This window comes from Podarcis pityusensis (genome assembly GCF_964106645.2).
Source record: "Podarcis pityusensis genome assembly, chromosome: 1".
In the NCBI taxonomy this organism is placed as follows: Eukaryota; Metazoa; Chordata; class Lepidosauria; order Squamata; family Lacertidae; genus Podarcis; species Podarcis pityusensis.
The window spans coordinates 64,171,055-64,198,809 of NC_138028.1; the positions used below are offsets into that span (position 1 = coordinate 64,171,055).

The 27,755-nt window shown below is 42.8% G+C and overlaps 1 long non-coding RNA gene across 1 annotated transcript in view; it reads right to left on the reverse strand.

The window, feature by feature from the left end:
• LOC308464896 overlaps positions 1-27,755 on the reverse strand; it is a 192,192-nt gene that overhangs the window by 149,529 nt on the left and 14,908 nt on the right. The window contains exon 2 of the long non-coding RNA XR_013980177.1: positions 8,346-8,404. This is a non-coding gene — a long non-coding RNA (uncharacterized lncRNA). The remainder of the gene's footprint in view (positions 1-8,345; positions 8,405-27,755) is intronic.

Consider the following 27,755-nt stretch of genomic DNA (forward strand, 5'->3'; position numbering starts at 1 on the left):
TTGCTTGTCTGAAAAAGTGTGCCTCATTAAGTTCTAACAGAAAAACAAAGTCTTTTGGAACAGCACCACCTATTGCCTGGAGGTGTTAGTTATATAATAATTACACAATTTGTTGTGTTTTAAAATTAATATCTCTAGCCTTCCCATTAAGAGGAGATCTAGAGACTCAGAAAGAAATCCAATTTGATTTAATGCAAGCAATATATTTGGGAGGCAGGAGAGAAGTAACTGGTGTGTGTGTGTGTGTGTGTGTGTGTGTTTGTGTGTGTTTCTGTGCGCAGACTGAGCTTGCCATTTTTCTATAGAGAAAACTATGATATTTTTAATATATAAAAAGGAGCACAGATCCCTGAAAAAGCCTAAGAAACATGACTGAAAAGAGTGACACATTAAGCAGGATAAGATATGTGCTGAAAGAAAAACAAATCTGAATTGGATATTTATTTTATTTATTGAATTTATATACCACCCTTCATTCATAGATCTCAGAGTGGTTCACAACATAAAAATAAGAGATACAAATACAAACCACATAATAAAAACAAGAACAAAAAAAGCACAAACTAATAACCCTACCCCAGCCCATCTCTCCCAGACACATTTAAAAGGGTATAGGATATTAATCAGCCTAAGGCCTGGTGGAAGAGGAACATTTTTCACCTGCCACCTAAAGATATGTAATGAGGGTGCCAGGTGTTCTTTCCTGGGGAGAGCATTCCACAAATGGGGAGCCACTGCAGAAAAGGCCCCTTCTTGTGTTGCTACCCTCTGGATCTCTTGTGGATGGGGCACATAAAGGAAGACCTCAGATGATGATCGCTGGGTCCAGGTCAGTTCACATGGGGAGAGACAGCCCTTTAGGTACTGTGGTCCTGAGCCACTTAAGGATTTTTAAGTCAAACCCAGCACTTTGAATTGGGGCCAGAAACTAGTTAGCAGCCAGTGCAGTCGGACCAAGATTGCTGCAATATGTTCAAACCAGTGCTTTTGTTCTTAAAAAAATGTTTGGGGGTACTCTCATTTTCCTACTCATATTGAAATACTGCCCCTCCAAGAGGCCAGACTTAGATTCACAAAATGTTTAGGGGTATGCATACCCCTGTGTCTCCCCAGGAAAAAGCACTGCTTCAAACAATCTTTCCCTGGTGATATGCAGTGTGTCCACTGGATAATATGTAATATCCGTGTTCACAACTCTGAAGAGAGGGTGGGAGAAATTAAAAAAGAATATATACCAAATCCTTGAAACTGAGAAACAGAAGAAATACCAAGGATCAGACCCAACTGCTCAGTTCTATGGATCAAAAGTTATAGATGAATAACAGTGACATGTATCAAATCGAGCTTCAAGACAGAGTGTTTTTCAAGGAGGGCCATGAAAGATAGAAATATCTGGCGGTGATATATCAGCTGAGGTAGGCAACCTGTGTTCCTCTAGGTATTATTGGACCCCAACTCTCACCATCCCTGACCATCGTTCAGGCTGGCTGGGACTGACCAGAGTTGAAGTCCAACAATACCTGGAGAACCACAGTGTCCCCACCCCTGATATATCCGTTTCTATAGACCCACGAAGAAAAAGAGGACACACCTGTACATCATTTCCCTTTTCAATGACTCTTTGCTAGTTGATCAGCTCTGGAATGAAGAAGAAAATCCTTAGCAGTACAGTCCTAAAAGCATTGACTCAGAAGTCAGTGTCACTCTGTTCAATAAGGTTTCTGTGCACAGCTTAACAGTATAATTCTATAAGTATCTACCCAGAAGCAAGCCCCATCAAGTCCACTGGGGCTTACTCCCAGGTAAGCAACCACAGGTTTACAATCTCACATGAAATTTCCTGTGGATGCATAGCATATTCTGGATCTCCTGGATTGTCCGGTGATCTCCTTTTGCAAGCTAGCATAGCTAGTCCACATGGCACTATGTTCACTTGACTGGAAATGTACATGTATAGGATCATGTCATTAGGCTACCTTCTCTTCTAGTGTCACTTTCACAGTCAAACATGCACTGGAGTCACTAGAGAGATACCAGGGTTTCACACAGCACTGGAAAAAGATGGCGCACTTACACACTCTTGCTTCAGCAGATGGCATTTGTGGTACTCCCAAAAAGCTTTCACAAAATAAAAGGAATGATTAATAAAGCAAGAAAGACAGGCAGCTCCATAATGCAATGCAGCTTGAGTCGGGCAGTTGGAAGTTAGAAAGGGAAAGAACAGGAGTCTTCAGATTGGAAATGCCTGAGAGAAAACACAAATGGAGCTAAATATACTAGCAAGAAAGACATCCGGATTTCACTCCAGCAGCGGATCTTAAAGCAGATTAATATATTCAGTCCATAAAGGAGCCAGACAATTGTAAGACATGTGCTAGTAACTCACTCTTACAAAATTGCAAACATCACCGTTTCTGTGAGCCCTAAGCTGTGAAATGTTGAGCTACATCAGCCTTCCCCAGCCTGGTGCCCTTGAAATGCTTTTGGACTGCAACCACCATCATCCCTGAGTACTGTAAGAAAGAAGGCAGAACATCTGGAGGTCACCAAGTTAGATAAAGCTAAGCTAGGTTCTGAAGCCAGGCCACTGCTATACCAAAAGTGTACTAGCTAGATTTGGACAGAGGAGTTTCCGAGTTTGTTTGTGTCATACTTCCCCCAATTTTGAGGTAGTTCCCAAACAAATAATAATTGCTTGTCAATATGTGTCTATTGGGCTAGATTTCATACAAAAATGTAGCTATTAGATATGCATTAAAATGCTGGCAATTTTTCCTGATGGTTTCTTTCTTTCTTTCTTTCTTTCTTTCTTTCTTTCTTTCTTTCTTTCTTTCTTTATTGCAAACTGATGTGGAGATGGGGAGAACTGAACATAAGAGTGGAAAACTTAAAGAGACTGAAATTGGCAGATTCAGCCATTTGTACCCTCTGGCATGTTTAGAGTAGGTATATTTAGAAGTCTTCTAAAATCAGGCTTTCAATTTAATTTAAAAGAGGTGTTGTTTTTTTAAAATCCTTAAACCCTGCTCAGCTGGGTCGAAATAGTTAGCCCTTTTCAAAATGTTCCAGTAATGAAAGAATTGCAATTTCCACAAGACATATAAGTTGACCTGTTGCAGCAAAAAAGACAACGTGTCTTGTAGCACCTTTAAGACTAACACAATTATTATGGCATAAGATTTAGCAGTGTAGAGCCCACTTCATCAGATTCATGAAGTGTAATCCTAAACTGGCAACTATATATACCGTACATAAGGTTCTGGGGAGGCAGGATGCAGAGGAGTCAGAGAGAAATTACATGCACATTCAACACATAATAACAATTATGTAAATGGAAAATGGTTACAGTTAGCAATGACCGTTAACAAAGTATTGTTGGTGATAGCAGAAAGCGTCTGACATTGGTGAACTTATTGACACATGTAGCAGGATAAAAACCTGTCATGTCATCTGAGCTCCAGGTGATACAATTGAATTTCTGTAACAATTATAATTGGGCAACTTCATGCTTGTGCTTCCCTTTGAAGTTCCTTCATTCCAGAGTGGCTATTTCAAGGTGACCAATGAGTGTGTTGTGTAGGGCCAAAACACCCTTCTACTGTTTTATGAATATTGCCCTTTCGGGTGTCTAGTTTATGCCCATTTATTCATTGATGTGGAAGCTGGATTGTTTCCACCAATGCAGACTGCAGAAGGGCATTGTGGAAGTCTCCCGGAGAAGTGAAAGAGCAGAGCTAAAGGTGAGATTTTGGTCAGGCTTGTGGTCCCCAAGCATTGGGAAGCTAAGATAAACAGTGAAAAAAGTAATGTGTGAACAGAATGAAAGTTATCCTAGAGCTCTCTTGTGGGGTAATTCAAAAGGGAGAAAGAATGCAGTTGACATTGATGAAGTGGTGAAAGAGTACATTCACACTTTCCAGAACACCCTTCAAAGAGCTTTTCAGTCCTACTGAAGGGAAGGAGGTGTTAATATTTTAAAAGAAGCATGGGCAACTGTTCCTGTGTCTGCTCATAGCTCATTATATTTTCTCTCCCTTTCTCTACTGCTGAAAGAAGCGGTGCATATTTTAAAACGTGAATAGAGCAGTAAATACAAAACCCATGAATGCTCTATCCATTCCATGTTATAAATTTCTCTACTGTTTATCAGCAATGGATAACTGTAAAATTGGAGCATGAACCATAATTAGAAACACAGCTCCTGGTTATATTTTAACCCCAGGAAGAAAGAGAATAGTCATAGTTGTCAATGAAGAATAAGTAGAGATTCATGAATTTTAGGGTTCTGCCCTAGCAAATTCCTGATTTAATTTCTACTTCATTCATTCATTGTATTCATACATTAATGTATATATTTCATATACGTTATATTTCATTACAACTCTTTTACATCTAAGATGCGTTGCTGTTATTGGCAAGCGGAAAGTACTTTTAAGCAGCTGTACGTATTCTTCACATTATACTTTTTTGTGGAGAATGCTTAAACATACCCACAGGCAATTTCCTGGGCATGTAAGTGGTGACTTGTGAATCAGTCTCAATTTTTAGACAAAAATCCTGCAAGGATTGCCTAGAGCAGCATTTTCTTTTTGAAAAAAAAGATAAACATCTGATGGTCACAGTATTCTAAAATGAGGCAGTGTGCATTCCATTGCTAAATGGTTCTTCTAGTTAAGATATTCTCAGTAATGTTTAACCCACTAAATACCAGAGTGTATGTCTGTTAGCATGCCACACAAATTCACAAGATTAGAGAAAACTGGGGACTCAGAGTATCCATCGACTGGCTACTGTGTTTCTGCTTGATTCCTGCCAATCCGTCCCTTTGAGGGATGGAGTAACATGGTTGTGGCTCTTCATCACGTATGGTAGTCAACAGCGCCCCTCCAGATGCATCACAATTCCCATCATCATTGACCATTGACCATGCTGGCTGAGATTGATGGGAGTTGTACTTTACCAACATCTGGAGGGCACAAAGTTGACTATACCCCAATGGATAGGCTTATTCATTCACTCCTAGTACTCAAAACCCAACAAAATTACTTACCCTTAGATAAGGTTTTACGTTTATGGGTCATAGCCTTGAGCATGCCTCCTTCCAATCAACATGCTTCTAGCATTATCATACAAATGCATATATAATTTGTCCTTCTCTGTATATCTTCATTGCATGAGCCTCTTCCTATGATACATTTGACTTACCTGACAGGTCTCCCATTGTCTCTGCAGGCTTGTTACCAAACTTCCTAAATTCTGGGGGTTTTGAACACTCAGATCATCCCTTGCCCATCAGAAGCAGAGTTTCATATCCTATGATCCCAAGTGAGCATCTAAGAATGATTCCATTTCTTTGGCATGGAGTAAGTGTGTGTGTGTGTGTGTGTGTGTGTGTGCATATGTTTGTATGTAGAGCATTTACCCAGCTAGTGAAAGTACAACTTACACTTTTCAGTTCTGCAATATGCAGGCAGCTCTCATTTTGCAATCTGCTGTGCTGCTTCAACAACCTCTCTTTTTCATTTTACAACAAACCTTCGCAATTGAACGCAGCTATTTTTCACTCCTACCCATATGCTCTTTAGAGAAGGAGGAGGGAAATCTGTGCTTTTCTAAAGCAAAACCCATAACACTGATTATGGAAAGTCTAAGACCTTTTCAGTTCTTCAGCTATGAAGAACAACTGTGTGTAGGCAGGGATGGTAGCAGCACCATAGCAGGCTCCACCCTCCCAACCTACGCATATTATTGTGAATGTCTGAAACAAGCCTATTTACACTGAAGCCAATTTCTAGGTTGGGGGTGAGGAGCCTTCCGCTGCAGTGCCACCAGGACTTTGCCTGCACGTATTCATTTGACACACCCAAATGACTCACTTACCTAGACTCACTTACCTGGAATTCAGTGGGACTTGCTTTTGAGTCATGGTTTGTTCTGTGAAAGGAGCTATATTTTGAATTGAATACCTGTCAAAGTGCTTATCCCTTTTGGAGCAACCTTCTTCTCCACTTTTACAGGGCTCCTACCATGCAGTGATTGCAAACTTGGGAAATTGGGTCATCTGAAGTCCTCTTCAGAAGCCCTCAGTTTTTCAGTCACCTCTTCTCTACCTCTAATCTATATTTTGAAAGTGTAAGCTCAGAACCTCTTACTGTTCAGATGACCTATAAAAAAAGTGAAGGGGAGCTGCTAACGCAAAGAGGTTATTATGTGCATTTATAAATACTATAGCATAAAATGGTCCTGCTTCTGCATGAGAAGGAAGAATGCTATTAATGTAGCATTTATTTTTCTTCTGGGAAGAAGAGGGCAGCTTTAGGAAGGGATGGTGAGGTTTTTTTAAGCAGGTAAAAAAAAACGGTTTTCTGATAAAGAACATAGAATGGAAGCATAACTTCTGATCACGAGTTCTGTTTCTTGCCTGTTTCCCATTAACACCTTTCCTTCTAATTAGGTTTTGCTGAATACCTAGGAAAACTAAACAAGATGCTAAGTCATTGAACATTTTATTCAGCAAAATCTTCAATCACACTTAGTTTTTATATATCCTTCCTTCATTTACATGGCTTTGTACCTTACCGCTTGAGTGTTTCATAGCAAGTCATTCATTAAGCAAGCATTTTATTTCTGTTCACAGAAAAGCTACACACCCTTCTCCCAACACACACACACACACACACACACACACACACACAAAGGCTTTATTATTGTGATATATATATTGAAACAAATTGACTTCCCAGAAGCCGAACGTGTGTGTGAGAGAGAGAGAGTGCATGTGTGTGCATGCATGTGCCCTGACAGAGGTGCACACATGCATGCACATACATTTTAACAGAGGAATTGGGAGTAATAAGTTCCTTTTTTGCACATTACACAATCACAATTTGCGTCCCTCCTTATCTCCACAGCATGGGAACTGCTGCAGTGCAACTCCTTCCTGAACCACAGAAATAGCATAAATGGATGCTCACAAGGTAACTCTTCCCCAGCATAGCATTGTTACCCATGAAAGCCAGGAAAATATTGGCATGGAAACAAGGTGCACATTTTCCATTTTGAGAAAGTATTGTCGGTGCTATTTATATAATGACTGCCATGATGGGTTGGCATAACAGGAAATAGCTGCTATGGGTGGATGGCATAACACAAAATTGCTGCCATGTTTACAAGAACAGGAGAAGGACCACAAAATGGTGCAGACTTCACCTTCCATCACTCCTCACCCCCCCCCCCCTGCAAACAATGTGGAGGGGAACTAACTACATCAGCCACTGCTGTTATGGCTTGGTCTCTCCCACAAACACGAGACACCTCTGGCTGTTATTTATTTCAGATTTACTGCTAAAATAACAAACTAGGATGGACCTCCTCTACTCATCATCCTCCCCAGAAGATGGAGTTGCCCAGACTGAGCTCCTCCCCCTTCCCCAGCACGGAAGCCCCCACCTTCTTTTCCGATATCTTTCATGCACCTCGGCCACTTTTGAGATCCTACGAGATTTGGAAGAGAATGCTTCCTGCATTCCAACATCTGACTCACTATTGGAGCTCTCACACAGCCGCCTGTCACTATGGCCCTGTCTTTCGTCTCCCCTTTGTTCAGAGCTCAGATTACAGCTGCTCTCCCCATCCTCTCTGCCTTCCACTGTTAACTGTTCTCTCTCTATGCCTGCTTCTTCTTCTCCTGTCACCATCTGAGCTTTGCTGACAACTGCCTTGCCTGCTTATAGAGACAAATTCTTTGCGGGGGGGGGGGGGGTGTCCAGTCATTAATTCCAAAGAAATTTGGACATGTTTAAGGGGGTATGTTCCATGTAGCAGAGGTTGAGCCGGTTCAAACAGGAGCTGAGCAGGAAGAGCAAGCATCCTTACATACATTGTGGATTTTTGAGGGGATATTTACTGAGACTGCTCACAAGTGCCATAGGAGGTACTTGAGGGACCACTGCCACCCACAGGTGCCACGTTGACACCTCCTTATAAGTCTCAAGTAGGTTCACCTTGAACAAGGCAGATTTTAAAATGGCCTGGCCTGATTTCATCTGAGGTACTAAGATCAAAACCTCTGGATCTCAAACTGAAGCAAAGCAGAACAATATATTTTTAATTTGCTCAATCCACAACAGATTGCTGGTCTTGGGTAAATGAACTGGAAAGTTCATTATAAACATTTGCGCAACAGACAATTAATGATATAACAAAACACACTTAGTGTGATGCAAATATTTTGTGTCTATTTGCATTTAATTTCATCTCAAGTGTTTGTTTTAGCAATATGTTTTTCATTAACGGTCCTCCTTGAGACAGATCAATGATACCATCTGTCTTAAAAACCTACTTACCAAGCTGTCTTCGTTCAAGGCAGAATCACTTAGATTCAGATGAAGGAATGCAGTTACATCTGAAGGAGAGGGGGGAATAGTCAAGCACATTTCATAACTAAAAATTGCTTGCAAAAAATAAATATCAGTTTATCTTATTCTAGTTACAGTTAGAAGGTCGTAGCTCAGTGATCATCCACAGACTTTGCCCAGAAAGAATCCCAAACTCAGTCCCTAGACTCTCCAGGAAAAGGCACCCTTCCTCAACCTGGTGCCCTCTGATATCTGAATTACAGCTGGATTTTGTGTTATCTGTTTTGGAACAGGGGAACACCCTTGCTGTGGGATGCATGCTTACTGAGGTGCTATATGTTAGTGTGAATCTTTTGGGAATTTTTGGTTGGTTCCGTGTTCCATGGCACGGTCCATCACTTCAGTTTTCATTTTGTTTAAACAATTAAAGATGGAAACGTAATTGAATATAATTTAAAATAATAAATGTACCTTACTATGGTCTCTGAATCCCTATTTCTGGGTCAGCCTAAAAATGATTCCTTCAGTTCTGACACCTCCAAACCTCTCTTATTATATTATTTTAATTCTGACCTGAAATAATATCTTTATGTACCAGTTTTTCATCTTCACAGTTAAATGCATATATGTGTATGAATCCATTCATTCTCTTCAGCTATGAATGTTTTAGGTCACTACTGCACAATTCTAGTATAAAGCATCCTCTGCTCATTGAGTCTCTCAATCTTGAGACTTTGTGATCTGTTTGTTTTTTTAATGGCAGAGACCTCTGCCATTATCCAGGGCAGCCAGCTGCCAGTGTCATCTGCAGCAGCTGTTCCTTTTTTCTGCTCATCCTTTCTGAATGGATATTGCTTTGCCATACTGGAAATATGCTCATCCTTTTTTTCCTATTAGTACTGAACCAAATCCCACCTCTTTTTTTTCTAGAAGGGCAAGAGGTTTGAAACTCATTGAACTTGGTGAAGCAGAACTTCAGTGACTGGTGGAAGAAACAAATATGCTAAGATTGCCAGCAATCCATTTTGTGCCTTCATACCTTTTCATTCTTAACTGATGTGCCCTTCAGTGTTTCGGTGCTTTGGCAAATTTCCACTGCACAAGTGAATTCATTAGGATCCCCATAGAAACTTAGGTTAAATGATAAAATACCTTTAAACTATTCAAACTATCAGATCCATCCCATCAAAATACCCAGTGAAACCACAAAAGCTGTCAATGAGAATATGCAGATACCCAGCATTTGCAACCCACACATACCTTCAAATGGCTTACAGAAAATTCTCTAAACACAATTGATTTCTGTTGGATTCAGTGAGAAAAATCTAGGAAAGAACTTTTATTTTTGAAATATACTCGGAGTCCTGTAGTGATTTCATGCTCTTTATTGCAGCTTGTAAAGAACTTTTCTCAAGTCAGAGAGTGGCTATTACCTATTTAATATAGGATTTGGCCGCATTTTAATGTTCAGCTGATTTTTTCTTGAAAGCACTTTCCTTCAAGTTCACATAGGGCATTTTATTTTAGAAGAACATTGGATGCAATTCAGTCAAAACGTTAAGCACTTTAAAGGCCAAAGTGCACCAGAATTCAACAGAATTCAAGTCTAGAGTTATATCAGTGGGACTTACGGTAATTTCAGCTGGGACTGAGGCCTGGTGGCAGGAGGTAGCAGCTGGTGAAGACCCTCTGCTACTGACACCACTGCCCTGGGCTGCTTCTTCTGGCATTCCAGTAAGCTACAGGCAGCTGCTGCTGTAAGACTTCACAATATCTTGTAGTGACAATAAGTCAGCCCAGAGCATTCTCAGAAACTACAAGTGCTAAGTAGAGTAGCTTTCCTCCTCCCCTGCCATCATCTGTCTATACTGGTAAGACCTCTTACCCACTCCTGTTCTCCATGGAACAATGGCCACGTTCACGCCATACACTGAAAGCTCTGTGATACCTCTTTAAACTGTTGGCTTTACTTTGTTAAAGGCCCTGAGAATTGTTAGGAGACTCCTATTTCCTTCACAGAGCTACAATTCTCAGAGTTCCCTGGGAAGAGGGGTTGATTTTAGCAGATAGCTCACTCCTTAGAGCATGAGATTCTTCATCTCATGGTTGTAGGTTCAAGCCCCATGTTAGGCAAAAGATTCCTGCATAGCAGGGGGTTGGACCCTTTCAACTCGATGATTCTATAAATGTTAAACCAATGCATATATTATATAAGGATTGTTTTGGTGGAACCAAGGAATTACTCGCTTCTCATTGAGAACAAGGAAAGGGACAGGAATTAGAGGGGGGAAATCTACCCGGATAAGACTGACATTGAGATTTTAAAAAAAAAAATCCATTCCTAAATATTGCTCCTTGTAAAATCACCACTGCTCTTTGTTGTTTTTTTTAAAAAATGATTGAATAGTAAAAAGGTTGAACTTTAGGAAAGAGGACAGGATATATTGTAAAAGCCACCTTTCTTTTGAAATTGTAAAGCAGTCACAACAGGTGATTCATGCTGGCCAGCACGAATAATGTTGCGGTACGTTTGATAACTGGAGGACAGTTTGACAGAACAGGACCTGACATGGAGAGATGTGGCTTGTCAGCCAAGATGCATTTAAATCTAAGGCTCTTGAGAAGATGTGTTTTGCCCTTTAGCAACATCACGTTGGGGAGAAAGAGGGGCAAGTAGAGATGGCGTGAAAAGTTCTTTAAGAGCGGCATTTTGATGGGAACGGTTATTTAACATTTTTCTCAGATAGTACAATTGATCATATTTGGAATCCTCATTTGGGCAAGTGAGCAATTGGGTATACAAGGAATCTCATTTAACTCAAGGCACACCAATGTCAATAATGAAATTATAGCTGACACTCAATCCGAGGAAGCCTTAATCAGCAGACTGTTGGTGCTCAAAATCAAATAGGTAGCAACGCCGCTTTTAAACTGATTGCTGGAGGAGAGCTGATGGGAGTTGAGGAGCATGTGATTCAGGATGAATCATACACAGTGCTCTTTTTTTCTAAAAAAAATGTTTCGGGGTGCTCTCATTTTCCTACTCATATTGAAATACTGACCCTCAATGAGACCAAACTTAGATTCACAAAATGTTTAGGGGTATGCATACCCCTGCGTACCCCCTGAAAAAGCACTGATCATACCTAAGGGATGAGAATGACTACTTTGGTTATATTTTTGCTTTCTAAATAATCTTCATTAAATTTCTAATAAGCAAGAAAAATTATTACAGCTGTCAAAACAATCTTCATACAAACAGAACAATATCAGATTGTCAGCCATCCATGAAAAGAAATAATAATAATAATAATAATAATAATAATAATAATAATTTATTATTTATACCCCGCCCATCTGGCTGGGCTTCCCCAGCCACTCTGGGCAGCTTCCAAAAGAATATTAAAATACTGTGATACATCAAACATTAAAAGCTTCCCTAAACAGGGCTGCCTTCAGATGTCTTCTAAAAGTCTGGTAGTTGTTGTTCTCTTTGACATCTGGTGGGAGGGGGTTCCACAGGGAGGGCACCACTACCGAGAAGGCCCTCTGCCTGGTTCCCTGTAACTTGGCTTCTCGCAGTGAGGGAACCGCCAGAAGGCCCTCGGTGCTGGACCTCAGCGTCCGGGTAGAACGATGGGGGTGGAGACGCTCCTTCAGGTATACTGGACCGAGGCCGTTTAGGGCTTTAAAGGTCAGCACCAACACTTTGAATTGTGCTCAGAAACGTACTGGGATCCAATGTAGGTCTTTCAAGACCGGTGTTATATGGTCTCGGCGGCTGCTCCCAGTCACCAGTCTGGCTGCTGCGTTCTGGATTAGTTGTAGTTTCCGGGTCACCTTCAAAGGTAGCCCCACGTAGAGTGCATTGCAGTAGTCCAAGCTGGAGATAACCAGAGCATGCACCACTCTGGCAAGGCAGTCCGCAGGCAGATAGGGTCTCAGCCTGCGTACCAGATGGAGCTGGTACACAGCTGCCCTGGACACAGATTTAACCTGTGCCTCCATGGACAGCTGTGAGTCCAAAATGACTCCCAGGCTGTGCACCTGGTCCTTCAGGGGCACAGTTACCCCATTCAGGACCAGGAAATCCTCCACACCTGCCCACCTCCTGTCCCCCAGAAACAGTACTTCTGTCTTGTCAGGATTCAATCTCAATCTGTTAGCCGCCATCCATCCTCCAACCGCCTCCAGACACTCACACAGGACCGTCACCACCTTCACTGGTTCTGATTTGAAAGAGAGGTAGAGCTGGGTATCATCCGCATACTGATGAACACCCAGCCCAAACCCCCTGATGATCTCTCCCAGCGGCTGCATGTAGATGTTGAAAAGCATGGGGGAGAGGACAGAACCCTGAGGCACCCCACAAGTGAGAGCCCAGGGGTCTGAACACTCATCCCCCACCACCACTTTCTGAACACGGCCCAGGAGGAAGGAGCGGAACCACTGTATGACAGTGCCCCCAGCTCCCAGCCCCTCAAGACGGTCCAGAAGGATTTTATGGTCGATGGTATCAAACGCCGCTGAGAGATCCAGCAGAACTAGGAAACAGCTCTCACCTTTGTCCCTAGCCCGCCGGAGATCATCAACCAGTGCAACCAAGGCAGTTTCAGTCCCGTGATGAGGCCTGAATCCCGACTGGAAGGGATCCAAATCGTCTGCTTTTTCCAGGCGTGCCTGGAGTTGTTCAGCAACCACTCGCTCAATCACCTTGCCCAAGAATGGAAGATTTGAGACTGGGCGATAGTTGGCCATCGTGGCCGCATCTAAAGATTTTTTTTAAGAAGCGGTTTAATAACCGCCTCTTTCAGGGGGTCTGGGAAGGCTCCCTCACGGAGGGAAGCATTCACCACCTCACGAAGCCCATCACCCAGCCCTTCCCGGCTAGCTTTTATAAGCCAGGATGGGCAAGGATCAAGGAGACAGGTGTTTGGTTTCACTCGTCCAAGCAGCCTGTCCACATCCTCGGAGGTAACAGATTGGAATTGATCCCACATAATTTGACTAGACAGGACTCTAGCACTCTCCCGCCCTGGCCCTGCTCCCACGGTGGCATCTACCACTTCCCGAATCTGAGCGACTTTATCTGCAAAAAACTTTGCAAAATCATTGCAGGAGATCATGTGGCCCGTACTGGGCCCCGATGTAGCAGGTGGTTCCGCTAAATTGCGAACCACCTGAAAAAGTCTCCTGCTGCTGTTTTCTGCAGATGCAATAGAGGCGGTGAAGAAAGTCTTCTTCGCTGTCGCTACCACCACTTGGTAGGCTCGACACTGAACTCTAACCTGTGTCCGGTCAGCTTCAGAATGGGTCATCCGCCACCGGCGCTCTAGCCTTCTCAACGATTGTTTCATTGCCCTCAGATCCGTGGAAAACCACGGGGCTGTCCGGGCTCCATGCAATTGGAGAGGGCGCTTCGGAGCCAAACAGTCAATAGCCCTGGTTAACTCCACATTCCAGCGGGCCACCAGGGAATCAGCTGAAAGGCCATCAACATGGGATAAAGCATCCCCTACCACTCTCTGGAAACCATTTGGATCCATTAAGTGGCGGGGGCGGACCATCCGAATCGGTCCCACCTCCCTGCAGAGGGGAAGGGTTGCGGAGAAGTCAAGTTGCACCAGGAAGTGGTCTGACCATGGCACTTCTTTCGTTTTGCTTTTACTTAGTGTCAGATCACCAACATCCATAGAGGTAAACACCAGGTCCAAGGCATGTCCACGGCTATGGGTTGGGCCAAACTTATTCAGGGACAGCCCCATGGAGGCCATGCTTTCCACGAAGTCCCGAGCGGCCCCTTGTAAGGTCGTGTCGGCATGGATATTAAAATCCCCTAGGACAACCAAACTAGGTGTCTCCAGGACAACATCCGCCACGACCTGAAGCACCTCGGGCAGGGAATCCTTGGTGCAGCGGGGAGGTCGGTACACCAAAAGGAATCCTGTACTGCCCCTATTGCCCAACTTCCAGAACATGCACTCAGAGAACTGTCTTCCCAATAGGACGCCTGGTGCAAACTAATGCACCTAAAATCACTGTAACCCCCCTCCCCGCCCACAAGGCCTGGGTTGCTGTGCGTAAGAGAAACCTGGTGGACAAGCAGCGGCAAGGACAGGCCCATCTGCTTCATCCAGCCAAGTCTCTGTTACACATGCCAGGTCAAATCCTCCATCCATGATCAAATCATGGATGGCAGTGGTCTTATGAATCATTGACCTGGCATTGCACAGCAGCACCTTCAGGTCATGTGGGTATCCCTTGATGATTCTAGTATCCGTCCGGTCAGGACCAGACCCGGAGGCAGGGAGAGTCCTCAGACAACGACTAAACCTGCCTCCTCTGTAATGACATGATCTGGTCTTAGCGTAACTCCTCCTCCTACCCGTGATCACTGAGATCAGTTGTCCCATTCAGGGGCATCCACCTCTGTGGAACATGCCCCAGCCATTTTGTTGGCTGGGACCCACTCCCCGGCAGCCCTGACCCCTCCCCTTAAGAACAAAATAAGACCTTAAAACAATAAAAACAAAACAAAAGAAAAGAAACCCCAGAAAACAAAAAACAATACAAATAAAAAACTAAAAATTACAAATCCATCAAAATCAAACAAATTCCCAACTAAACATCCATCCCACCCCCATCCCCGCATATACAAAAAATAATAATAAATAAATAAAAAGGAAAAGGAAAATTTAAAAACATTTTAAAAAGAACTCTGCGCCCCTCTGGATCCCCCTGGGCCGCAGCAGCAGTGACAGCAACCGTCCCTGTGAGGCCTGTCAGGCTCTGCCGTGGGCCAGATGGTGAGTGGCAGGAAGGAGCAGGGCCCTCAGACACTCACACAGGACAGTCCTCCTGGGCAGCAGAGCACAGCAGTCCTTATGAGGCTTCAGGCCCCGCCCTGGGCCAGGTGGTAAGTGGCAGGAAGGAGCAGGGCCCTCAGACACTCACACAGGAGGTGGGGTGGGGACATGAAACAAAACTGACAATAATTATAGGGGAAAGGACCCAAACCAATTAAACAATACTACTGCACTGTATACCTTATCCAAAACATCAAGCAGGTATTAATTTCTCTCAGAGTTGACTGAGTGCAAATATATTACAAAATTTATACATAAAAATAAAAATCCTTTTATCACGTGAAAAGGAAAGGAGAACCTACATCAACCAAAGCCTACTATATACTGTTCATGAGGATCGTCCATGCTCTTTGTCCATATTAGAAAATATTATAAAATCCGACCACACCACTTTCTTTGACTTCAAAAGAGGGATCTTTTTTAAAAGGAGGGTTTGGGGTTTGTTTTTTTTTTAAAAAAGGAAACTGAAAGGGGAAGTCATATGGGTCAAATCTCTCTAAAATGTTCAGATGTTATTCAACATCACAATAATAGAAGCTATAACGCGTACTGCAGATCAGGAAAAAAACCACTGAGGTGAAGAGAATGTCAGGACCATAGCTGTCAACGTTTCCCATTTTTTAAGCGAAATTCCCTTATTCTGAATAGGATTCCTCGCAGGAAAAGGGAAAAGTTGACAGCTATGGCCAGGACAGGTAACATCGAGAAGAGTACAGGAAATTATTAGAGCCTGGAAAGCTTCCTCCAACTCCTGCCCAAATGAGAATGAAACGGAACAAAAACTGTGGCAAAAGAAATGCAGGTGGGCAATAAAGGATGCAAAAATAATCATAATTGAGGAGCATATCACTAAAACATTAACGCCACAGCAGTGAAAATAACATTAAATATATTTGAAATGGGAAACTGGCTAGGCAGGCAGTTCAATTTTCGGACAACAAGGGAGTCAAAGGTGCACTAAAGGAGGGAAAGACGATTGCAGTGCAGCTGAGTGAAATCTTTGCATCTGTCTCCATGGTGGAAGATCCAAGACTCTGCCTGAGCTAACTTTCAGAGAAAGGGAGTGTGAGAAACTGAGGCATTTAGAGGCGACAAGAGAAAAAGTTCCCTTTTTGACAAATCAAAAACTGGCAATTCATCAGATCTGCATGGCATCCACTCTCGAGTTCTTAAAGAACTCAAATGTGAAATTGCTTATCTGCTAAGAGAAATATGTAACTTGTTCCAAGGATCAGCTTCTATACATAAGGATTTGAAAGTAGCCAGTTTAAAACCAATTTTAGGGGAAAGGATCCAGGGAGGATCCAGGAAATTCCAGGCTACTCCACTTAAAGTCTTCATGGCAACCCTTGTTGAAGCAGAACCAGCATGGCTTCTGTAAAACTCAAGTCCTGTTTCACTAACCTTTTTATAGTGCCAACAAGCATATAGCTAGAGGTGACCCAGTTGACGCTGTGTACATAGACTTTCAAAAAGCTTTGGATGCAGTCGCTCACCAGAAGCTTCCGAGTAAGTTTAGCAATCAGGAGATGAGAGGAAAGTTTCTCTTATGGATCAGTAACTGGCTAAACAACAGGAAGGAGAGAGTAGGAATAAATGGACACTGCTCACAATGGAGAGATGTAACCAATCATCTATATTGGGGCCTGTGATTTTTTAACTTTTTGTTGACCGCTTTAAGGTTTTGTTTTGTTTTACAATCAAGCAGTGCATAAACTGGTGTATGTCAATGGCTGTTAGCCATGAAGGCTGGGTACTATCTCCATTATGAGAGGCACTGCACACATTTGCTGGCTTTGGGATTCCCACAGGCACCTGATTGGCTCCTGAAAACAGGATGCTGAATTATTTTTATCTTGTTCAATTGATTTAGGCAAGTTAGAATTCTAAAAGAAAGGTTGTACATCTTGATTGTTAGTTTGATCTGAAATATATAAATGAACAAAGAAATCCTCAGGCTATTTGATTACAGGCAACAATACCCTTTTCTCTCTTTTTTAAACTCCTGGAAGAATTTCCTCCCTTGCATTTGTTGTTTAGTCGTTTAGTCATGTCCGACTCTTCATGACCCCATGGACCAGAGCACGCCAGGCACTCCTGTCTTCCACTGCCTCCTGCAGTTTGGTCAGACTCATGTTTGTAGCTTCGAGAACACTGTCCAACCATCTCGTCCTCTGTCGTCTCCTTCTCCTTGTTCCCTCAATCTTTCCCAACATCAGGGTCTTTTCCAGGGAGTCTTCTCTTCTCATGAGGTGGCCAAAGTACTGGAGCCTCAGCTTCAGGATCTGTCCTTCCAATGAGCACTCAGGGCTCCCTTGCATACTAACAACTTATTCTGTCACCAAAAGAAAAAAAAAGCTGAAGCAGTCTCCAATCTGGTGTCCTCCAGTTTTTTTGGATGACAACACCTCAGCCCCAGCCAACATTTTTTCCCAGGTCTATTAGTTTTTGGTTCAAAACATATAGAGGGCAACTGGTTTGGAAGGCTACTATATGGCGTATTTTTTCACACCCTATTTGTCTCTTTTAGTTGCCATCATTTTGTAGACTTCCACGTGCCCTGTATCTTCTGCCATGTTCCCAAGCCTATTATTCTCACTTTGATTTATGTACAAGTATAACACAAAAAATTGAGAGAATCAAGCCTGCTGCTAATGGTATAGTCCTATCTTGGATTTTGTTGTGTGCTAGGATATATGGACACAGCTTTTATATACATAAGAGAATGGACATGGTGAAAACAGGGCTTTCCTCCGATAGTTTAACTATGACGAATTTAGAAACAAAAATATGGGTAATATTATGGATTTGAATTGCTAACAAGGAGGGCCCTGCTGGATCAGACCAAAGGCCAATTCAGTCCATTATGCTGTTCTCACAATTCTAAGCCAGATGCTCAAGGGGACCCCACAAGTGGGACCATAGTGCAACAATAACTAATATTTGAAGGCGCCCTGCCTCTAATGCTGGAGGTAGAATACAATTAAAGTGACTTTTAGCCCATTTCCCCTTAAGCAGTGCCAAAAGCATTCTCTGTGTTGTGAAGTGGACATTTCAAGGTCGTCATGGTGAGCATAATATTGGCAATAGAAAGTGGTGTTAATTTCTGAATAGTTAACTGAACCTATAGTATGCATGCCTGTTGCCTTACATTGTCCCTGTTCGATAGAAGAAAGTTTTGACTGAATTGGGTAGCATTTGTTTGTTTTAATGCATTTCTCCTTGAACTTGCAGCAGTCGGTGCATATGCTAAGGGAAATGGATGTGTTTTCATTCGGCTCATGCATGAATGAAGAGTAATGCAATTAGAACAGATTATGATATACCCCATTTGCAAAACGTACAGACTCTAAGTTCCCAACCAACAGCAATTATATTCCTTCTTAATTATCCTCTTGCAGTATATTTCCCAGAAGGAAATGTTTGATGTGGACGTGAGTACATGTATGTGGTGGCAAATGAGGCCGCAGATCTCTCTGCTTCAGCAAAGCAAAGCCGGTGGAATCCTGTTTAACTGCTCTTTGATCATTCTTTTGTTCACATTACAGTCAAGACATTGTGTCAGCTATATTCTTTCGTGTTGAAACAGAAGCACCAAAGGGGGGGGGGGGCTTTTACTTCACTGTCATCATGTCACCTGTCTGTAGGATGGTGGGCCTTCCTAAACCAACAGCAATACTACTTCAGGTCTGTCAGGAGAATGCCACCATAGCAGCAACAGATTGCACTGTGATTTGGTTCAGACAACTTCCTTTCCCAGATTTCCTCTATCCACCTCCCACCAACGTGATAAAAATAATAATTCCATCTTCTTGTCTGAATTTTAGCCTTCATGTGTGTCACATCTTGTATGCTAGATCAATATAGAAAAGCATCCATGTATCCTTTCCTCAGCTGAGACTCACAATTTTTGAATTTCTTTAAAAAGAGGAGTGGGGAAATGATCTTGTTCCCGCTTCCATGGCATCATGGCTGTTGTAGTTTGCATTTAACTTTCTGGAGATGAAACATGCTAGGACCCCCCCCCCCCAGCCCTACCACCTTTCATTGAGGGAGTGGCTGTCAATGAGTGACACTTGTATCCGTTAAGCATTACACAGTCATTGTGCCATGTTTCTTACAGCAGAATAATATCACATTGCTCAAAATAGTTCATCAGCTGTTTATTATTTTGCTTTGAACACCAGCTTGCTATGTTCCACGACATCAGTTTTAGCCCCAATTCCTTTAAGGCTCTGTGCTTGTCATTTCCACTTTGTCCAGGTCCCTAATTTCATCTGATCAATGGTGTTAGTATCCTTTCTGATTCTCTGGAGAGGACTGCGTATTTCATTTGGAGCTAATTTCCAGCAGCTTAGCCAGGAATTCATAGTCACACAATCAGGATTGTCCCTCACCATATCATATTCCAAGGGGGGTTGAGTTTGCAGCTCTGCATCTATGCACTTAAACGTTCCTCTGGCCACCTTCTTTTTAACCATACATTTAGGAGAAACAGCTTGTGGGTGAAAGGCTTGATTGTCAATTGTTTCACCAACGTTTTGTTGTCCATGTTGTTGTATTTGGGTCAACCTGGACTGTAACTTAGCTAGTTTGGTGAGACTATCACTTTGCTTTTTATCTGGTAGGTTAATAGTGTGGTGTAGTGGTTAAGAGCGGTAGTCTCGTAATCTGGGGAACCGGGTTTGTGTCTCCGCTCCTCCACATGCAGCTGCTGGGTGACCTTGGGCCAGTCACACTTCTTTGAAGTCTCTCAGCCCCACTCACCTCACAGAGTGTTTGTTGTGGGGGAGGAAGGGAAAGGAGAATGTTAGCTGCTTTGAGACTCCTTAAAGGGAGTGAAAGGTGGGATATCAAATCCAAACTCTTCTTCTTCTTCTTCTTCTACTCAACAAATCCTCTTCTTCTGGGACTGTCCAGTCTGCTGAATCTGGAGGGTAATTTTTATTCGGAACTGCAGTAGATTGATTAGACCTCTTGAATTTTCCTTGCACCATCTCTGGAGTTGCTGGTAGTGCCGTAATTCTTCCCATTGACTGTGATCTTCTTCAGCAATAGGACAAATGTCAGCTTTAGTTGAGGTGACTTTGTTCCTCCTTTGCTCCCAGCCTTTAACTGGGCTGAAGGCTCTATCTGGCACACATGATTGTTGAACAACAGCATACATTTTCTGCCACATTTTCTGCCATCTTTGCAAGAGGGGAGAGTAACTGGGTCATTCCTGGGGGAGGACTCACTACCCACTGGTTTTCAACAGCTGGCCTTCTCAGGCAAGTGGGGCTGTTTTCTGGAACCCCATCAGTGACAGGAAAGGGTGAGCAGCCAGAAGAACTCCCAAGCTTTGCCATGTCTCCCTGCTCTGCATTTGCTGCTGCTATTTCTGTCAGACGGGAGGGGAGAGCCCTTGGCAATATCTGTCACTGCCCCTGGCGCAGCAAGTAGCTTGGGGTATGCCAGCCCATGCAACCCACACTGCTCTGTCCTCTAACACCTCTGTGGTCACTACCTGAACTACCATCTCATTCTGTCTGATGATGGAACCAAACCTCTAGCGTCCCCAAATGGATGCCCATAGGTACTGTATTTTTCGCTCTATAACACGCACCAGACCATAACACGCACGTAGTTTTTAGAGGAGGAAAACAAGAAAAACAAATATTCTAAACGAAACAGTGGATGTATGATTTTTTGTGGTTCATGCTGTGGCCACAGACATGTGATCTGACAGTGAGTTTGGAGTAGCTCAATGCAAAAATCCTGAGGATCCATGTGGATCCATGCTTTGTAACCACGTTTTTGCACCACTGCGACCCCAGGCAACAGTGGGTGCATGATTTTTTTGGTGCAAGATGTAGCCATGGACATGCTATGTGATCTGATGGTGAATTTGGGGTGACCCAGTGCAAAAATCCTGAGGATCCATGTGGATCCGTGCTTTGTAACCACGTTTTAAGTGGGGAGGGAAGGAAAAGCACTCAAGGGACAAGGAGCACGTGTGGGGTGTGTGGAGAAGGATGCTGCTAATCATGCTATTTAGCGAGCTGAGTGGGGAGGAGAGAGGGACAGAGAGCCTGCTTGCTTTAAACCGGCTCCTCTCCTCTCCCGCTTTGCTCCTTTAAAGCAAGCAGGCTCTCTGTCCCTCTCTCCTCCCCACTCAGTGGCTCTTCTCCTGCTTTGCTGTTTCAAAGCGAGCCATGGAGGAGGGAAGGAAGGGGAACCATGGATCCTCTGCTCACAACTGCAGCAGATCCCCCCTGCAACCCGTAGGCATTTGCTCCGTAACACGCACAGACATTTCCCCTTACTTTCTAGGAGGAAAAAAGTGAGTGTTATGGTGCAAAAAATACGGTATTTTAAAATACATGTGCATGTTTGCTGTTGGGAAGAAGGTGTGCAACATGCAATCACATTTGCCACAGCAAGTGTGGAGTTACCTTGGAAATTTAAATTTGAGAAAAGTAGCCATAGTCTGCAGATTCTGGAACTACCTGCCCAGGCAGCAATGCTTCCAAATACCAATTGCTGGAAACAGGGCTGGATTTAAGTTTGATGAGGCTCTAAGCTAGTGAAGGTAATCTGGCCCTTTATATGTCCAGTTGTCCTTTGCCAACAACAAATTGTCACTGTTTTTGTGTTGAACATATGCTATGTGGCAATTTATGGACCTAACAAACAATGTTGCTGTATGTAGGTTTTATTTTATTTGTTTTTTATCTTATATTTTGGAAATGTACATCCAGGTGTTTTTTTACCTTTAAATTTCTTGGGGGCCCCAAGAGAGTGGGGCCCTAAGCTATAGCTTGTTTAGCTTATACATAAATCCAGCACTGGCTGGAAACCACAGGGATGGAGAGTACTTTTGTGCTCAGGTCCTGCTTGTGGGTTTCACGTGGTCATCTGGTTGGCCACTGTGAGAACAAGATGCTGGGCGAGATGAGCCATTGACCTGATCCAGAAGAAAGGAAGGAAGGAAGGAAGGAAGGAAGGAAGGAAGGAAGGAAGGAAGGAAGACATGGGCATCCATATATCTCGAACCATGCACCCACAATTGATGTTCATAGTTCTTCCAAAGAGCATATGGTGACTGACTTGCACACTGTCACATACTGTTCAACAGAGCAAGAGAACAAAAATAATCTGGAGCAAAATTATGTCATGCTCACATAAGCCTTTTAAAATTCATTTTTAACATTGAGAGAGGGGGAGATACACGGGGCAAGGGGGAAGGGGCACTGGTTCTCTATTTTCATTCCTGATCTTTTATTGTTATGTTTCCCATATCAAAAGGGGTGGGGGAAGTGACTGCAATGTGGTTTGCCCAACCTAAGGGCAATGTCTGTTTTGCTCATCAGGCTATATTTAGAACTGTCACTTGTTAAGAACACTGTCAGCCAAAATTAATTCATAGAGAAGCTTTGCATTACGCACTCCCCCTTGAACAGCGATACTGTAATATCACAAGCAACCAAAATAAAAGGAATGTGTGATCATACAATCTAAACATTGGTTAATTCATAACAGTTCCATCCCCATTTTAACATTTCGTCTTAATAAGAGCTGTTGCTAGGGAACTCCCCTGGCACATTCCTCTCTAATCCCCATAGGTTTGCACTGCTAGGACTGGTTCAGTGCTGCCTTGCAACACAAAGCAGTCGTCACCAGTCAGGTCTAGCTAACATAATACCCATGCTTAAATTCCGATGTTTGGCAGCCAAAGCAGAAAATCTGTTCTATAAAGGGTGTCACACTGCACTACACATCACTGTATTGTCAGAAATAATGGTTTGATCCATCAGAATTCAGCTTTGAGGCTTGTTATAGCTTAACAATTGCAGATGCAGTTGTTTGTCTCATGAGGTTTTTCTTTTCAAGAGTAAACCTATTTGTGCATATGTCCCAATGTGTAGCCCCACTCCTGACACTGTATGTGCCAACTAACCCCACCTGCAGGCATTCACATGCACTGCTGCACACAGGGCACCGCCATGCAGATGTTTGTGGCACATGAGCAGACTGGTTCTGTCTGCGATCTGCAATGAGGGGCTGCATGCCACGGGCCTGCTCCCTGATGCCCTGTTGCTCTACATGGGACTGGTTACAATGCCTTCACCATAAATGTTGTGCATGCACAATGGCTAGTGAAATCATACTAGTGCAATCCTTTGCTCCCTGATCAACTGGCACAATCGTTATGTTTGGGCATAATGCTAAACAACTGTTTAGTTTTAGGAGAACAAGAGTCAGCAAGGCTCACTTTCTTTCTATGATGTGGCCATGAGAAGGATCTAAAGCTTCTCATTTAGATCAACAGCAGTTGAGTGTGTCATCCAAACCAAAACAGGGTTCATGTTAAGTATGCCTGGTTAAAACAATCTGACTCCATCAATTATGGTTGGAAGGGGGAGCTGTTTCAGCCAAACATGGTTTATTTAAGTTTAAATTAAATGGCAGTTAATATAAATAGCAGTGAGAATTTCTGAACTTTTCCTCGTGGTGCATCAAAAGGGGAAGGGAGAACATATGAGTTCAAGATGAATTGTTTCTGATTTTCAAAACATAAAATGTTTAACATGACATATGAATGAGAGCAGTGTGTCATAATCAAACACATGTGCAACTGCACTCCCAACAGACAAATCTCAAGAAGATAGTTCCTAGGAGATGAAGAGTGTCTTTTTTGTTCCCAAGTGACTATGTTCTCATGGGTTACTTGGTTAATATAGGAAATAGTGACACTGCGAAATCTCTTATGATGATAGTGCTATTTTTCTAGAAAATGAGGTGCCAGAACTCACTATGAATGCCCCCCTCGTTCTCTTTGAATGGCAATGGAGCCCACCTGAAAGGTGCTGGAACTGAGTTCTGGCAAGTTCTGGCTGGGAAAAAAGCCCTGAATTGATAGTATTGTAACTGTGGGCTGAAATATCTGTACTATTCATTTTGCTTGCCTTTGCTTTTGCAATCTAAAGAATCCTTGCAATGTGGCTCAGATGAAAGATAGCCATTTGTTTAAAACATGCAGTCAGTTTTGTGAGAGAACTGAGAAAATTCTGTCATACTGAGAAAATTCTGTCATACTAGAAAAGGGCATTTCCAAATGCATCTGTTATGGACTTTTCCAGCGGTAGATTGGTTAGTTATATTGAGTACTTGCTACAGTAGTCTTTTGTCAAAAGTAGGCTGGCATTGGGCCTTCCTGAAATATTTACATTTATGGGAACTCTGAGCTCATTTAAGGGGGGGGGGGAATAGAATGAATGATTCAGTGCTTTACAAAAAACCAAGTTTTACACCATGGTGGAGTTAAAGGTGAACAGCAGTGCCAAAAAAAGAACATGGAATTAAGTTGCAGTCATGAATAGCTATTCACAAGCATATAAATTCATGGTTGTATAGTGAGTTCCAAACTACCATCTGGAATTACTTGCTTGGCTTCAATGAGAGAGCTGCAATTTGTTCCAAACACCTCATTTTGGGATTTCCTTAATGTACCAGAAAATAGCAATAAAGTATTTCAGAGCTAGGGGAGGTAGTAAGCAACACTTTCCTCGGTCTTGATTAAAACAAAACTTTTACAGAAGGAACAGCTTGGTTTTAAATCAGCACCTGGATTTTGCTCCATTACATCCAGATATTTCAGACTACAAGTGGAGGTAGTATAACAGTATATGAGCAATTTTAAATGTACCACACCTTAAAATAACTATTAAGTTCAGAGATATTTAGGCTGCAATCCTAAGCACACTTGCCACAAGGGAGTAAGCTCCAACTCCATGAGATCTATTTCTGGTTAAACATGTTTAGGAGTTTGCTGAACATGTAAACTGATTCCACTGAAAAAGCCTTTTGTCAGACAAAAGTCTTATCTGTATGTGTGAGCTTTTTGTCCCTTATGCAGGAGTGTGACATGGCAAGCCTATTTGCTGCTGCATATACTGAAACCCATCACCAGGCCCTGTGGGTGTAGCCAATGCTAAAGGTAAAGGTAAAGGTACCCCTGCCCGTACGGGCCAGTCGTGTCCGAATCTAGGGTTGCGTGCTCATCTCGCTCTAGAGGCCGTGAGCCGGCGCCGTCCGAAGACACTTCTGGGTCACATGGCCAGCGTGACGAAGCTGCAGCTGGTGAGCCAGCACCAGCGCAGCACACGGAAACGCCGTTTACCTTCCCGCTATAAAGCGGTACCTATATATCTACTTGCACTTAAGAGTGCTTTCGAACTGCTAGGTGGGCAGGAGCTGGGACCGGACGATGGGAGCTCACCCCGCCACGGGGATTCGAACCGCTGACCATACGATCGGCAAGTCCTAGGCACTGAGGGTTTACCCACAGCGCCACCCGCATCCCAATGCCAATGCTAGCCCTACTCAAAGCAGACCCACTGAAATTAATGGGCCTAAGTTACTTGTGTCTATTAATTTCAATGGGTCTATGCTGATTAAGGCTAGCACTGGACAGAATCCTAAGCTCTGCTACTACTATACAGTAGAACGTAACATCAGACTGATATTGTAGTTATATAAGCGTGTTATAATCGGTGCTTCCCAAATGCTCAATTTTCATTTATTCATTTATTTGTGGTATTTATAAGTCAACTGATTACAAAACTTCTCATGTCAGAATTACAGGAAGTTAAAAATCAGTAACACTGCCATAGCAATACAATAAATGTGATGCAGCATAGAAACAAGCTTTAAAAAACTAAATCAATATCAAAGAATGTTGAACAGAACACCAAATTTAAAAGCCCTTGGAAAATAAATAGGGTTTCTATTGGCTCTGAAAGGACATTAAATTAGGCACTAGGCAAGCCATTCAAAGGAGGGCATTTGATAATGGGATGCCATCAGAGAAGAGTGCTTGGTTATTTGGAGCATTTGTACCCTGCTTTTCAGGCAAAAGAGCTTCCAGAACAGCTTACGTACAAAACAAGACAGTCCCTAACTGCAGGCTTCCCATCTAAAAAACATGACACACCTGGGTGAGGGACCCGGAAAAAAACCTCCAGGAAAGTTCTAAGGCTTGGAGTTGGTACACGTGGGAAGAGATGAACCTTCATAAACATGTCCCCAAACAATGGAATGGAATGTTTTAAACTTTAAAGTTTAGCATCAGATAAAATGTAAGCATATAAAATAGCTTCTTACTGAAATTTTAAAAATGTACTAGGTTGAAACTGTCTGATCATGCTTATTCCAGTAACCAAATGCTAGCTGAAAGGTCTTGCATTGCTGGTTGATCATCATATTTTTGCAGGCATGCTGTCTTATGCAAAGCAGTTCTCCCAGTAGACTCGGACATGGCTTGATCATTCATAATGGTCATTGATAGCTTATTAAACTGACCATCTGCTCCTCAAAGTATCTTGAATGCAAGTCACATCTACCTGTCAGAGCGAGATCTAAAACTAGTTTTCCATCTGGGAAGGTGTGTGACTTCCAGGGTATATCAAATAGCAATTTGAGAAAGAAAATACAGCTGTGATTTGTGTGAGATGGGAAGAAGCCATCCTAGTTGCTTCTGTTTTTTCTACATACTGTTTTAGAACAGCATTTTTTTTAAAAAAAATCTCCAGGATTAACTAGATGATCTGCACGCATCCTTTAACTGAAAATTGGGACCTCAAATCGCCATATCATTTTCTTTTGGAAGGGCATCTGAGCATCACAGTTAATTAGAGAGTGTGACATAAGTGGATGACGACCCCTTGAACTGCAACGAGTTGCTGACAGTCCACAAAGCTGAAATAGAAATAGCTGTCATTGATGTTTTAATTAGGATCAAAAGACATTTTGCTAATGCATCCCCTCCCCCAGAATTCTGATGACACAGGTCAAATTATTCTTGTAACCAAACAAGTGAAACTTGGGGTGGGTGAGGGAATTTCCCACCTCTGAGAGAAGCCTCAGTAGCTTCACAAAAGACAGAAAATTCCATTCATCAGGAACATGTGGTGGTGTTTCTTTCCTTCCAGATTTAGGAAGAGCAGATTTGGGTTACCATTGTTTCACCTTGACCATTATTTTTCCCCTCCCACAATATTATTTATTGTTTGTAAGGCACAACTTTCTATACATTAAGAAAAAATATCATGACAATGAGTAGCATAAAATCACTGGTAAAGTTACATTCATAAAACAACCACAAAATGTGCCACAAATCAGTAGATTAATGTAGTATAGCAACACAACTGGCCCACCCTACAGAGAAAGTCTCAGGTGCCTAAATGTTGATACTTGCCTGATGTTCATTGGAAGCAACATTCCAAAATCCCTATTCTTAGTGGACATAGGACAGATCTTGAGAGCATATGGCACTGATAAATATGTCTCTCCCTAGGATCAAAGTGACCAGGCAGGCATATATGTCATGAACTGGCAAGACAACAGGGAAGAGGAAGAGGAGGAAGAAGATCCTGGAAAAGGGTGTCACCAGGACTGGGACACACCAGAGCAAGCTGGGGATGGGGAAGGAGAGATTGGTGTAAGAAGTACTCAGAGGATGATGAGGGGATGGTGATCAGTGCACAGGAAC